Source organism: Natrix helvetica, assembly GCF_964273705.1.
Source record: "Natrix helvetica genome assembly, chromosome: 1".
Classification (NCBI taxonomy): domain Eukaryota; kingdom Metazoa; phylum Chordata; class Lepidosauria; order Squamata; family Natricidae; genus Natrix; species Natrix helvetica.
This window is the reverse complement of record NC_138548.1, coordinates 184,028,583-184,044,841: the sequence shown is the minus strand read 5'-3', so window position 1 is coordinate 184,044,841 and position 16,259 is coordinate 184,028,583. Positions and strand designations below refer to the sequence as shown.

The window sequence follows — 16,259 nt, the reverse complement described above, 5'->3', positions numbered from 1 at the left end:
TAATAATCAGGTAATGTAATCTATTTTCAATAGACCCCATTATTGAGTAGATTGATATGTTGAGTTTTATGTAAAAAGTGCTATTGGGTTCTCGATGCTGAATTTTCAGATGCATTTAATACAAACATTGTTGGTTCCCAAACCCTAACAATTGAGAATAGTTCTGCATTTTGCAAAAAGTTTTGACTTTGTTATTGTAATGTTAATGCTATCCATACAAGATTGATGAAGCTGCATGCTTTTTTTTTGCTCATAAATTCAGCAGAGCAACAACTATTGAATAAAGGTGTCAAAACCTGTGCTTGACCTTCTGCAATTGCTTCTATGGATTTGTTTTAATGTTTAAATAAACATTTACATACTCTTGACCAAATTAAACGGCTGGTAGCAGTTAGTATGGGCTTCTACACCATCCATTCTTATGATCGTGGAGTAAAAGAAAGAGAATCTAGAGTTTTCTCAGAATTTAATCCACTTTTTTGAGTTTTATACTCTCAGAATATAGCCAATCCAAATCAGAATAGGGTAAACTTGAAGCAAACATACTTTCCCTTTTGTCCAAATAAGTTCTCCTTTTTCTTGGCCAAGCAAAAACTGAGCCTCTCCTTTCAACTACATGCTAGCTTTGCCAAATTAAAATATATGGAGGCTTTATATGAGAAGCTCACATGGAAAACCTGCACTCTTGTGTAGTAATCAGTGAGACATCAGCAATATAGCTAATTTTGACAAAATACCATGATATAGATGACAGGGTATGTATTAGCTCTATATAGTACCTATACAGTACCTATACTGTACAGTACAGGTACTGCCCTTTACTTTGTCCAGGGTTTAATCACAGTAGCTTAACAATGGTGAAAAACATCCAGTTATCCCACATGATAAGGTTGACAAATTTTTAAATTAAAGAGAATAAATAACACATTGAAGGTTAGAATATAACCTATAATATAACAAACTGCAATAGAAAAAATACATACATTTATAGATTCTAGATTCCATCCTGTAATATGCTTCAATTATGAATAATACAAAGATAACCAGAATGGTCCATTTTAGCTTCAATCTTACCATTCTGCAATTCTAAATTATTTACTTATGAAGTGGACTGGCCTTTCTAAAGATCAAAAATAACACACTATCAAGGAAGGCAACAGAACTGCTGCTAAATATCCAGTACTGAAGATATTGGCAAGTTTAGCAGAGAATATTGCCAACAGTTGGGAAAAAATTTAATACTAGATTCACTCTGCTATGTTTACAGGATAGTAATCTGAAAGTATGTGTATAGTACATGCACAATGGTTCATAAAAATTAAATTATAGATTATGATTGCAGGGCCCAAATCAAAGAAACGGAGACATTGTGCAACATAAATTCAGGACTGATCTAAGGTAAGTTAAAACATACATTTAGTTAAACATTACAAAGATAATAGAATTCTTAACTATGCAATTAATATAAAATTCAATGAGCCATTTTCTAGGTACTACATACTCTGTAAAATTATAAGTTTTCTGTTCCCTCGTTCAATTTAGCCTTTACAGTGTCTTTTACAAACTCATCATTTATTATAGAGCCAACTTCCTATTGGGTCAAGTTTTTTCCTCTCAACATAAAAACTTAATAACTTTCTCAACTTTGAAAAACACCCAAATTTTGTACTTCAGTCAAAACACAGGCCAAATAAAGAAATGTATACAAGGGTTAACACTCCATTAAACAGTCTATTGTATGTCCAACTCCATCCTTAAAAGTTTTTAAAATCAGTTTGATTTACCCCTTACAATACGGTACTTAGAAATACAGCAACCTGGGAAAAACATATATATTGCATTTACTAATATTTCAATTTTTTTATCCTTGGTTTCCTAAAAAAACCTATATTTCACCATCAAAAGATTAATTCCTTTAGCTTACCTTGAGTAAAAAAGATCCAGTTCTGTCAAAATAATCCAATATCAATTTTAGCTATGTTATATATTAATCATTCCATGAGAGATTTCAAATTTTCAGAATTATATCACAGTTTTACTCACATATTGGACTTCATTCCAAAAAATCACACATAGCCCTATTTTTATTTTTAAATAATACATGAAGAAAAACTTCTTGAAAATTTTAGAATGAAATTATTTCATTCTAAGTTGCACTTCAGCTTCAAATGAAAATTGATCCACAAATCATACCCCACCGCCGTGTATCTCTCTTAGAAAGTATTTTTGATACATCACACTTCATAAAAACGCGCTGTACTTTTCTCCTTTTCCTCTTCTTCCTCCTCCACCTTCTTCTTTCTCTCTATACTACCTCCAAGATGGTAGGAAAGTTGTTGTTTTGGAGGGCAGAGAAGGCGCTCTCTGGTGTTATGTCCTCTCAGTGCCTGTAGTGGTGCTGTAGGAGGCTGCTCAGCTCTCTTCTTGAACAGCCCCAACAGCCCTGCCTTCTTTGCTGGAGAATATATTCAGGGATTCCCCTTAATAATCACCTACCCTCTGAGCACTTTGTAGTTTTAAAATAATAAAGAGCTCCCGTTCAAAGCTTTCGTCTCTTCTAAAAGCAGGAATCTTTCTCCTCAGAGCCAGGGGGGCAGCAACAGCAGCAGCTCCTCAGCACTGAAGCAGCTCCGAGCCCATTCCCCGGTCCCTCTGCTGGGGAGGAAACTCTGGTCTGTCAGCCCAACAGAGGGAAAGGGGGGAGAGGAGAGAGGAGAGAAAAAAAAGCAGCTGGAAAGGTAAGCCAGGCCCGGCCTCCATCCCCGGGCTCACGTAGAGCAGCATGCGGCGCTATGTCCGCAGGGCGGGCGGCCGAGCGGGATACGCGAGGCCGGGGATTCGAAGGGGCGCTCTAGGCCTCGAGGGGGACTGGTGGGATTTTGGAAGCCGCGGGGTGCCGCGAAAGGAAAAGGGGGGCGAGGCGGCCTCTTAGTCGTAATGGTGGGGAAGAGGCTCCGGGTCGGGCCGTCTTAGGGGGAGCGGGGGTGCTGAACCCAGGGCAGGCCTGTGAGTTCCCCGCCCCCGCAGGGTCCCGCTCCGGCGCCCGGCGGGCCAAAACCGGCAAGATTAATGCGGGCTCAATCGACATCCTCCCGACTCCACATTGATTTGGGGTTCGGGGGTGGCGCTTAAGCCCGGGAGTGCCGGCCAAGGCCCTGAGCCGGCCGTTGACGGACGGGCGGGTGGGCCGTGTGGTGGTGGGGGGGGGGGTGGCGGTGGCGGCAGCGGAGAGCCCGGGGCAACGAAGGCGAGGAAAGGGGTTTCGCCGGCGATTGTTGGGATAAAATATTACACTGAACACTATTTTGGCCGCGTCCCCGTGTCCAGCTTCTACCGCGGGTGGGTGCGCCCCGGCATGGTTCGAGGAGCGCGTCTTCTTGGGCCCCCGCCGCCGGCCTTTAAAGTTTAATTTGAGGCGCCGGAGCCTTCGATAGTTTCCGAAATCCCCGTCCCCTTTCCTCCCAAGTTTTAAATTCAACCCCACTCTGAAATGAGTGTAGGAATACTGCATCCCTTGCTAAATTGCAGTGGGGGTCTTCTCCGCCTTCTCCACGCCCTATAGCCCACTCCGTCGCCTCTCCTTCGAAAGTCTTAAGGTTAATTCTCATTTAAACTTCGGCTCGTGGAAACTTTCCGAAATGCCCCCGACACCCGTGAGCCGAATGAAGGTCGTGGGAAACGGGAGGAAGGGAATTTTGCTACATGGTTGTTGCAAGAATCCCTCCAGAAATAATCTTGGAGTGCTTGTTTTAGGGCATTGGAGCCTGGGTGGGGAGGGGGTGGACAGGACTGCTGCCCACCCAACTTCCTAGGCTAGGATTACTCGATCTTCCCATTTCGGGAATCCGTAGGTGCTGTCACGCAGAGCCCGGTGTTCATTGAAGGTACCTAGTTTTGTGAATGAATTGTAGGGCAGCTCATGATCTGTCCCTGGTCTTAAGAGGGTCGGCCAGTAACTGTTACGCCAAAGCATTGGGTCCAAAGTTTCTTCCTTGAGACACGTGGAAGGGATTGTTGAAATAGTTGTTTGGCGGTGGTTTTGGAAAAAAAAATCTTAAAGAGAAAGTTGGAACAGAAGATCATTCAGATTAGTTTCGAAAGTGAACCTGCGCCTGGATAGTTGAGATTACCTAGACAAAATTCAGTCCTTGAGGCTGGACTGTATCCCCACAGAAATAATGAACCATGTTTCTGGACCAGTTTTAGGAAAAGTTCCTTAAATTAGTCCAGCTAATCTAAACTAATTTAGGTGAGGTCTTGGTGAAGATACAAATAATTGTTGATACAGCTTGGTCAGTCCAAGAGAACTTTGAGCTTCTGTTTCTCAAACTCTAGCTTTTCAAACCACATATGAAACATTTTCTGAAATTGAGCTGAATTTGAATCTGTTATTTGTTGAAAAAAGCAAGTGCTTAATTTTCATGATTCCTAGATGAATGCAGGATATTTCTTTTTTGGCAGAAATCTAAATTCAGTTGCAAACCACACATATACCCTGTTTTCCCAAAAATAAGACCTTCCCAGATAATAAACCCAATCGGGCTTTTGAGCGCATGCACTAAAATAAGCCCTCCTCGAAAATATTGCAACATAGCAGCCATGAGGTGACCACGCTCGCCACCTCCTGCACCTCAACAAATAATAAGACATCCCCAAAAATAAGGCGAAGTGCTTATTTTGGGGGTCAAAATAAAATAAAACCCTGTCTTATTTTCGGGAAAACATGGTAAATATTCTTTTATTAAACATGTACAGAGTTTTATCTCAGTATGGAATGCCAACATTTAAAATATTTTTTTATTAAATAGAATAGCAGCAATTTTGTCACACCTTAAAATGGTAGACTGAAATTGTAGCTTAGATCTTTTATGCCTATTTCATGATGGGAGGATTTTATTAAAAATGCAGAAAACTGAGCTGAAGTCAAGATCTAATAGAACAAGAAGCAATGGGTAGAACAAGAAGCAATGGGTGGAAATTAATCAAGGAAAGAAGCAACTTAGAACTGAGGAGAAATTTCCTGACAGTTAGAACAATTAATCAGTGGAACAGCTTGCCTCCAGAAGTTGTGAATCCCCCAACACTGGAAGTCTTTTTTTTTTATAATAAAATTTTATTGGTTTTTCAAGATTTATAGGGAAAAGGGTAAATGGACAGGTATACAAATTTTGGCAGTTGCAAAGTGTGTGTGGTCCCCCTCTCTCCATACCCATAGTATAAATTTATATATAATGCATTAGTATATAATTGATTACAATCAGCATATTAGTTCTATTATTAAATTCAATCAAACATTACAGTATAAAATCCAAATATAATTCCATTTTCACTTTCGGTCAGTTTATAATAATATGATTTTCTTGTTTATTTTTGTGATGTGAGTCTTCTTGCTATTGCCCCATCTCCCTCCACTGGCAGAGCTCTGGACCCTCCCGTGTCCTGCGTGTCCGTTGTTGTATCTGGTGGTTTCTCTAGGAGTGTTTTATTTTTTTCCATAAAGGCCTGCGCCTCTATGGGTGAATTAATTCTAATTCTTGTCTCCTCCCAGAATATCAGCATACCTTCAGGCATCAACCATCTAAACCACACCCCTTTCTGGTATAATTTATTCGCTAATTGCGAATAATTTTTTCTTTTTTCTCTAATCTTCTTAGGGATCTGCTTCAGAATGGTTATCTCCATATCATGATATGTCAATGCTTGCCCCCTTTGTACACCCAGAATTTCATCTCTTGTGCTTTTTCTAAGGAATTTAATGTGAACCTCCCTGGGTACATTGTGTGTTCTAGCGTAAGCTGAGTTCACTCTATAAACCAGGTCTATATCCCACCCCATCAGTTGTTTTTTTTGGATACCATCCTTTATAATGTTAAAAGTTCAGTCCATATATAAGATAAACAGTTAGAAAAGAAGGGTAGGCAGGTGAGGTCCGGGAGCAGAAGAACCAGGCAGAAGAGAATCTCTCTAATAAGTCTGGCAATAGATGAAAGGTTTCCCCTAGAAAGTTCAAAAAGTACCAATCCACAAGAGATTTCTCTGGGAGACACGGAGACAAAGACCGGAAGCCTGAATTTTAAAGGTGGAGTCAGGTTTCACAATTCATAAAGACAACGGAAGTGTGCCATCTTGCCCTGCCAGTTTTGGGCACAGAGGCATAACAAAGTTTTAAAAAGTTCCAAAAGTCCTCAAATCACAGTAGAAAGTGAAATTAAGTTGAAAAGGAAATCATCTCAACCTGGGTGAGGCTTCATTCGTTGGCTCTCCCCCCTCCTCCTTCCCCGGGGGCTGAGAGCAAAATTATTCCTCGCCGCTTGTCCAAGGGGGGGGGAAACCCCCCTCCCTCCAGCCGCACCTCCAGAATACTCCGAAAGTTGTTTTTTTTTTTAAAAAAGCTGAGTAATTCTTCATATAGAATAGGGAATGAAGAGAGAAGCAACCTCACCGCACCGCAGCTGCTTCATTCTATTGTTGCATTCTCCGGTCGGCTTTAGCGAGGCGCGAGGCGCAGAAACGCGAAGCGCCCTCCGATCTTGCTCCCCGGTGCCTTGGGCGCGCGAGAGACCTCCCGCCGGCCGCCGCCGCTGCAGGAGCTCCCCGCGATGCCGCCCCTCCGGCAGGACCCCTCTGCGGGGTGTCCTGTGCCCCCCAAGGAGTGGGGAAGCCCACCGGAGAGCCGGAGCGGGCAAAGAGCTGCCCGTCGCCGCTGCCGCCGGAACCGGAACTCCACTGGAAGTCTTTAAGAAGATGTTGGATAGCCATTTGCCTGAAACGGTATAGGGTTTCCTGCCTAGGCAGGGGGTTGGACTAGAAGGCCTCCAAGGTCCCTTCCAACTCTACTATTGTATTGTATTATTGTATTGTATTGTAATATATACTTTCCTAAAATTAAGTTTATTTAAAGCAACACTTTTAAGTGACAAGAAGTATTATTTTGTTTCAATTTTTGGTCATTTATGATCATTGGCATGTTCTTTTCAGAAAAGATTTATGGTCCAAGGACTTAACAGTCTTTCTACCTGTTCCATTACTTAAGCTTAAATATTGCAATATGTAATATTTATTACAGAATAACAACTCTATGTATTATTAGTTTTCCCCATTTCTACTTTCCAGTGCATATTAAGAAGTGTTTATATATATTTTTTCAAATAAAAGAAAATGCATTGAATAGAACAACTGTTTTATTCCTCTGACCCCCTCAGAATCATTTTTATACTGTTGGAATTCTTTTCTCAGCCTCCATGTGGAATGAGTAGCAATGCATGTAACTGATCAATAGGGGAATGCAAAAATTGGCCTCAGCTAACACCTTAACCCCATCTCCAGTTTTTGCTGCACTTTAACTAATTTCTCATACCACCTAAAGGTCATTTGCAAAGAAAGCTCTTCTGCTGTAGTGTGAGGCTCATAAAGCGACATAGGGAGATGACAGAGGGGGATGAAGCAAGAAGTCTTCCCTGCTACCAGGCTTCAGCACTACAGTTGCAAGACAGTATTGGCGTCAGAGCCAGGAATTAATTGGCTCTCCTGCTCAGTTGTGAGGATGGTATGTAATCATGGAGATGTACCAGTGACCTGCATGGAGAGGTATTCAGTCATATTTAGATGAAGTTTGTTGGGTTCACAAAACTGAAAATACTCAGAATATAATCCAGATTTAGAAACTCATGTAATTGTAATTGAGCAGTTCCTTGAAACAAGGTAACCAAGTAACAATGCTAAATATAATCCTAGTAGCATTGTCACTCTGTCCTAATACAAAATTGTTAAGTAAAGTTAATTAACTAAAACCTAGGTACCTAATGACAAGATTTTTCTTAAATTGAGTTTTCTGTAATATTGTTCTGCTAGTCCATCTGACTGCAAGAGAATTAAGATCAATTATGAACACTTTCATGATTACTTTATATATTTGTGTTCAGGTGAATACCATTTAATATTCCTGTGTAGTTGATTGTATTTAGCCTGTTACCTTCAACATCTGCCTGTATCAGGAGAAGAATTTTTATTAACAATCTACTCATAATAAGAACTTCATGGCTCAGAAATAATAATGCATTTGTTTCATGATTGTGACTGGTCCTGCACTTGGCATATGTGGATGAAGGGTGGATGGGTAGGTATTCTGAATTGGTGGATTATTCTCCGAAAGCACAGAAATCCATGCATTCAAATTGTAGTACAAGAATTTGAAGACAAAATGCATTTTCCATTAATATGATTATTTTAGAAGAAGGAATATGTTTCATTGATAAAACATCATTTTGATAACACGGATAAAAAATTAGCATATATTTCATTATGTGGGTGGAGTCTTATATTTTGGTACTAAAACTATCATTTTTAGAAATATGGGATTGTGGCAATCTAGATTCTGTATTTTATTTTTTTAATACCTTGCAATGTTCAAATATAGAATTACAGACGATAATGGGAAAAAAAATCTTGCCTGGACTAAATTAACATCTTTCTGATATGTGGGAGTTAGTATTAAGAGCAAGACGATATGAGTCATTTTCATTCTGATCCTAAATTCATGTGAAAATAACTTGTACAGGTTTCTGTGGAAGCTATTCTAGCTGCACATCCAAGTCTGGGATGGAACCACATTAAACATCCTTCTGAGTAAATTTACGTGGGGTTGAGTTGCAAACTTGCATATAAAATCAATTTATAAGTGATCTAATATCTATGGAAAAGGGAGAGCTTTAATGATGGTATTATCTTAGTAGATGTTTTTGAAGCTCTCGCCTATGAACCCAAAAACTAAGGAAAAGCAATTTGCGATTCATATGCATGAGCTCTTATTATAGATTATACAAAGAAAACCTTTGTATGGGAGATTAACATTATAACTGCTATGTAGAGGTACATGGTAATGATATGATAAAATCTTCATTAAATTAATAATCATTGATACTATGTGATTTTTAATATTAACCTCTGTAATGTGATGTATAATAAGACTTTTATCTTAGACTGTAACTTTATTGATGTAAAATGTCTGGTTGCCATCCTACATGTATTATTAGACAGGATTATTGATTTCAGTGAAACTTGATTCTTAGTAAATATGGTTAGAATCAAGTTGCCAGAAACATATTGTAGCATTTGTTATTATATGATAAAATCTAACACTATATAAGGAAAAGCTAGAACATTTTCTTACTTCTTGTATTCACGTTTCTTAAAAAAATTTTTTTAGAGTGCTGGCAGAAGCATTGTCTTTCCAGTGGGAAAACTGGGCTAGATTTTATTATATCTCAATTTGTTAGCTTATAAGCAAACCAATTACATGTGACCAGTGGTGAAATGCATTTTTTTTTTACTATTGGTTCTTGGGCGTGGCTTGGTAGACATGGCAGGGGAAGGATACTGCAAAATCCCCATTCCCTCACCACTCCTGGGAGAAGGATATTGCAAAATCTTCATTCCCATCCCACTCTGGGGCCAGCCAGAGGTGGTATTTGCTGGTTCTCCGAACTACTCAAAATTTGCACTACCAGTTCTTCAGAAGCTGTCAGAACCTGCTGAATTTCACCCCTGCATGTGACTTGTCACTCTGTTAGTTGTGCTAGTTTCTATTAAAATAAATGTCTAGAAAAATTGATATTTGTGAATTCAGATTTCTGAGATCCTAGCAAGCTCTCAGCCTTAACAAGGTTCTGGTCTTAGTTTGTTCTTCTGCAGTTTTGTGGCACTTCAAATGCCATGGCATGGCAGCTTCACCAAAATAAATAAAAGCTCAGCATTTACACTTTCAGGCTACTTATTAAACTTATTTTAGAAGAATATCACTCAAAGATCTATTCACCAAATTATGTAAAATCTCAATTTCTTGCAACTTTTTGTTTGGAAATTTTATTCCAGTGTGTCCTTTGACCTTAACAAAGGACAAATGTTTATAACCACTGAAATTTTCCTCTGCTAAAGGGTAAATGTCTATTTTTCTGAATCGTCTTTTGGATGTAGGCTTTGATTCTTCTCAGCCTACTTTTGGAATTACAATGCTTGGGCTCAGACAGATTGATTCTGAATTTCTGGGTAGTCTGTGCACACTAAAGTTTGTTTGTTTGTGTGCCATTCTATTTCTGAAGGTTCTGAGCAGCTCGAAATAGTTAATGCAGAAACAGAAAGTTAAAAATAGCAAAAAAGTAATATTAATAAAACCCCAAAAGGAATACTGCAACATTAAATCAAGAAAAATGGCATGCTTCATAGATTTGTCCTAGGGGTGGGCAGCCTGCAGACCTCAGACCAGGACCAGACCCCAGTCGTTATTTTGTAACCGCCCCAAAAGACCCGAATCTTTTTGCTATTTTTTAATAAAGCATCACAGCCATGCAATTCCTTTAACTTGCCCTAAATTCTGAAAAGTTGCTCACCTGTATCAAGTGTTGTGTCACAATTGGTCTTTGGAGGCCTAAAAATAAAGTTTAATGTGTAGTTCTTTTTTTAAAATAAAAAGTGTAAACCACAGCTTTACTTACTTACTTTACTTTATTCACACTTATAGACCGCCCCCTCTCCCAAAAAAGGGACTCGGGGCGGTGAAAAAAGGCTCTGATTTATAGCAAAGATAACCTCTAAAAAGAATTATTTTTCAAAAGGATCTCCAAATCACCTCTTTACTTGTTTGTTTGTGTTATAAAGATTCTGTTAGAGTTGTGAGCCTTTTAGAAACAGTTGACAGAAGATACTTTTGTAACAGTTTTTATTATAAGAATTGTAACTTTACATATGGGTCAGAAAATGAGAGTATACTATGTTTCATATATTGTGTTAAATGTATTATTTTAAAATCTATGTATTTCAAAAGATAGTAAATGATACATTTTGAAATTAACAGGCTGTTTTCAGTAGAATAGGAAGACATTTGTAGTATACTTGATCCTTCTGAGAGTATGCTCATTCAGAAGAGGAGATTTGAAAAAAGTATTCTTTACATTCTTTACAATGCAATTCTTATTAGACAGAATTAGGTAGTATTAGGTGTAATTGAACCTTTTGTGAGATACCGTGTGCCAAATTTGTATTGATATAGAGCTGATTGTATAAATGGAAATGCAGAATGAGAAAACTAAAGAGTCATTAATTTCCATAGTATTATAAATGTTTGATGTGTGATGTCTATGTAAATAGCAGACATGCTTAGTCTAGATCACTCAAAATCACACTGTAGCTGTATGAACAATGGTGGAGATATGAGAGGGTTGAGAAAATGCGTTTCTGAGAGGGAGAAAATGAGAGCAGAGTTTGGAGCCTCTAAACATATTATGTACCGTATTTTTTGGAGTATAAGATGCACCAAGGTTTTGAAGAGACAAATTAAAAAAAAAGTTTTTGCACTCTGCAAACCTCCCAAAACCGCCCTGTTTTTCACGAAAACGGGTTGTTCTTTTTTTAAAGGCCATGAATAGCCTTTAGGAGGCTTGTAGAGTCCTCCCGGGAGGTAAGGGGGGAAACGAGCCAAAAATTGCCTGTTTTCACAAAAATGGGCCCGTTTTTTGTCATAAAAAGAGGGCACAGATAGCCTTTAGGAGGCTTATAGAGTGCTCCTGGGGCTGATGGGGGGAGGGCAAAATTGAGCAAAAAACAATCTGTTTTTCGCTCATTTCTGCCCTCCCCAGCCCCCAGGAGCACTCTGAAAGCCTCCTAAAAGCTATGCTATTGGTGAAGGGGCGGGGTTTCAGGAGGCAAAACATGCTGTATTCAATGTATAAGACACACCCAGATTTTCAGCCTCTTTTTTGAGGGAAAAAGGTGCGTCTTATACGCCGAAAAATACAGTATTTGTTATTTATCTCACCAAGGTGATTTTAGGAAGTGTACAGAAATTAAAATCAAAGGAACAATTAACAGATTATAAAATATACATACAACCCCTTCCCCAAACCAAACAAATCATGAATCAGGGACTGAAAATAAAAACTTTCTCTGTCCTTTTTGAGGTAACTGATATTGGAAATGTCATTAGTAGGGAGAAGATGGGAGATGGATTAGCATTTTTGCAGTTCTGATTCAGCTTTTGGAAGAATTAGATTGGTGTAGGAACCCTCCGTATTTGAAGAAGAGCGGTCTAAACCAGTGGTCACCAACTGGTGGTCCATGAGAAAATGTTGGTGGTGTGCAGAAAAATTTCCATTTTTTATATTGCACTAAATACTATTTATCTTTTTTAAAAATAGTGGTCCACAGGATTTAAAATTATGAATTTAGTGGTCTCTGAGGTCTGAATGATAGCAAAGAAGCTTGTACCTATTGAACAAGTATTGTCTTTGCAATTGTTTTAGCGGACGAGTGGCTAATTGAAATGAGGAAGATGTGATCCTTACCAGGTGGGCACAATTGTCAGTATCAGTGGAAAAGAGTCAGTTATGCGAGATGGGTGACTGTACAAATTGAATGAATGAATGAATGAATGAATGAATGAATGAATGAATGAATGAATGAATGAATGAATGAATAAATAATTGCTTCAGTGTTTATGGAAGTTGTTTCTGTGACTTAATGAAGGAACACAGAGCACATGAAGAAAGATTTCACTCATAACTTGACTATGTAGAAGAAATTGAAAATTAAAAATTGAAAAGTAATAAAAAGGATAGAATTGACACTCAAGGAAACGTACAGTATATAAAAAGGCAAGAACTCCTTGAAGCGAGAAATTTCCAATTATATTTTGGAATCAGAAAATGAGATTAAATAGAAAAGATTTGATTATCATCATTTCTTTTTTAGTTTATCCCTCCCTCCCTCCCCCTCCCTCCCTCTCTCCCTCCCTCCCTCTGTGTGTGTGTGTGTGTGTGTGTGGGTGTTTGTATAGTCCAGAAATCTCAGAATAAGTTTTTTTTTAATTAGTGGAATATTTGTGGTGTTCTTTCTGTTCAATATTAACTTTTTAGTTACCTGCTTATCTTAAATAGGCAAAAATTAAGAGATGCTACCAGTAGTGGGTTCCTAATCGGTTTAGTACTGGTTCGCTGAATGCACCGGTATAAAGGTAAGCATAAACCAGGGGCAAGTGGTGGCCCCTCTTTTAACAAAAACAAAGAGCCAGTTCACTCTCTGTTTGAAGCCAGCACTAGCAGTCTGGGAGAACGGGTCCAAACCAGTAGGAACCCAACTCTGGATGCTACATTCCTTCATGTGCAACTGCTTTATTTCCCAAATCTTTTTTTTCCTTTAGAAAGAATTAGAAAAAAGAAGTTCTAACAATTTAAAAAAATGTCTTTTGACTGTTGGGATCAAGGTAGATGTGTCCAGCAATTCTTGCTCAGCCCTGATGTCCTTGGTTATGGGCTGTCTCCATGCTCTTGGGGATGCACTGCCCCAGTTAATCCATTAGCAGAGTCCAAATGTCATCTTGGCAGTGGAGTATATTGAGAGAATATATTGTCTCTTTGTTTACCAACTCTTCTGAAAACTCCAACTTAGAATTGCACAGTGACCTGATGAAGGTTGTTGTAAAATGGCAGTGCAGGACAATCTTCTGAGAGCATCATCTGAGTAAAGGACTGGGGTTTTTTCTCACCTAGAGTCTCATTATTAAATGATTAATAAAGGGTGATGTTGGAAAGCATTGCCTTGGTAGCCCCATGCTTACACTCTTACTCTTACAACTCATGTCCTCCACAAGGGTCTGCCCAAGCTTCTGCTGCTTATGCGTAATAAGCTTGGGAAGTCCTCATATTCTGTACTTGTACCAGTTTTGCTTTCTCTGTCCATATTAGAACAAACTGAAGGTACCTTCTTACTTATGCAACATTGCTCCACATTGAAGATTTTTGTTTGTTTGTTTTGCAGTATCAAGAGGCAACTTGGGCTGGGATCTATTATCCCCATAAAAATATTTCATTCAATACTCTGTCTCTTCTCTACCAATCCCTAATAGTTTTCAAAACTTAGAATAATCTCTCCACCAATAAGAAAGAAAGCGCTAATTTTCACTGATGCCTTTATTCCTACCTTCACAGTGTTCACTATAAAAAGATTGTTGCTAATTTCCCCAGGGAATTGTAGCAATGTGAAATAAATCCCTCTTCTGTATCCATGACTTCATCACATCAGAAGAGCAGTGTTGTTTCTCTCCTTACTTTCTTGCATCACTAAGGCCAGTATCACCAAGCAGCCATACTAGCCCAATTGCTCCCTCTTCTGCAAAACAATCCTTAGAGCTATGCAAGTGTAATAGCTCCTCCTGGGCATATAATATGGATGTGGGACTTAACTGGACGTAAGCAGTTACAGCACCAATTCTGACTCAGTCTTCGGGTTCCATATAGGATATAACATGAACTACTAGAGGAACTATAAAGATAAATAAATATGCATGTTTAGTAGACCGAATTGGAATGGAAATAGAATTAGAAAGAATAAAAAAATGAAAGGTTGGGGATTTATTTAATTTAAAAATAAGATTGGAGAATTAGCTAAAGAAAATTTTAGTAAAATTATTCCAGTATGAATGAAGAATATATACAAGAAAGATTTAGTGTAAACTTGGAACAAGGGGCTGAAATAGTTAAGATAATAATAACAACAAGAAGAAACACTATGAAACATCCAGATCTGCTTATCCCTATGGCATTATTATACCCATTATCATCAGGGCCCTTGTACCATGTCCAAGAATTTTACAAAACACAACATGAAATTGCAGCTTCCTGCAATAACACCAGCAGAACTGCAAAGAACTGCAGGAACATCATATATTTTAAGAAGATATTTGGTTGATACCTAGGAAGCTGGCAGCAACCCGTATCAACCATTAGCACCAATCAATCGTATTTGTGACACATCTTTAAATGTTCAGTTGACTGAGTTTCATGTTTAATGAATAAAAGAAATTATAATATAATAATACAATACAATACAATACAATACAATAAATATAACATAAAATAATATATCCTCCCTATCTATGGTAAGGACCTGATAGGTGGACAAAAATGTCAAACCTAGTCTGAACACCTGGCTAACTAATAATAATAGTAATAATAATAATAATATATATTTTTAAATGTTCAGTTGACTGAGTTTCATGTTTAATGAATAAAAGAGATAATAATAATGATCTAGAACGTCATGATTGAGTTGACAAAATCATACATTGGAAGCCTTACCAGAATTTTGGGTTGGAATGCAGTGAAAATGTCTGGGAACACCAAATTGCGAAAGTTCTTGAAAATGAACAGGTCAAGATCTTGTGGGACTTTTGAATCCAAAAAGACAAGACATCTTGCCCACAGCATGCCTGACATAACTATTGTGGAAAAGAAAAACATCTAGCTCATTGATATTGCAATACCATGTGATGCACGAATTGAAGAGAAACAACTAGAAAAACAACGAAATACTGCAATCTGCAAATTGAAATTGAGCAATTATGGAGGAAGAAATTAATGGTTGCACTAATAGTAATAGGAGCCCTTAGAGCAGTGGTTCCCAAAGTGGGCACTACTGCCCCCTGGGGGGCGGTGAGATGGCTTAGGGGGGCGGTAAGAGGCAAGGGGGGCAGCAAAGGAGTGTTGGAGATGGCCTCCTCTAGCGAGCTATTCAGAACAAGTTTGCTCACTCACCCCCACCTATCCAGAAACTGCTCGATCGCTCGCTTCCCCCGCCCATCTGCACTATGCTAGCCCTGCCCACTCACTGATTGGCTGGCTCACCAATCGCCCCGCCCGCCTCTAAGAGCCCTATCTAAACCCAGTTAACTTTTTTTCTGCTTGGCTTTCTATAGATAGGGCTCTTAGAGGTGGGCGGGACGATTCGTGAGCCAGCCAATCAGTGAGAGCAGGGCTAGCAGTGCGGACAGGCGGGGGGAGCGAGTGATCAAAGGGAGGCCATTTCACCTCCCTTCGCTCCCACTTTGTCTTGATGAGGTCGCTGCAGCTGTGGACGCGGGCGTACGGAGGTAGCCAGAGTGGTGGGGAAGCCCAGGGGGGGGGCAGGCGAGCGAGCTAGCGAGAGAGCTGCCTGATCCTCCATTGCTTGCCCGCTTGCCTGCCCGGGCCACTCTGGCTACCTCCGTCCGTCCGTGCCCGCAAGTTGCAGCGACCTCATCAAGAGAAAGTGGGAGGCGAAGGGGCCTCGGTGCCCTGTCTGATCCTCCTTCGCTCACTCGCTATTTTGCCTGCATGGGGTGCCTCGGCGGCAGCCCTTTGCTGGCGGCCAGACCTCCCCTCTCTGGGGCAACAGCACATCCATGATCACCGTCCCAGTAACGCTGCAGCCACTCGGCCTGCGAAGAGAGGGAG

At 39.5% G+C, this 16,259-nt stretch overlaps 1 protein-coding gene across 1 annotated transcript in view; it reads left to right on the top strand.

The window, feature by feature from the left end:
- Nucleotides 1-807: 807 nt before the first annotated feature.
- The window catches only part of INO80D (INO80 complex subunit D), a 55,934-nt gene continuing 40,482 nt past the window's right edge, over nt 808-16,259 (top strand). Inside the window, exon 1 of the mRNA XM_081935693.1 lies at nt 808-2,738. The gene's annotated coding sequence lies outside the window, so the exon portion shown is untranslated. The remainder of the gene's footprint in view (nt 2,739-16,259) is intronic.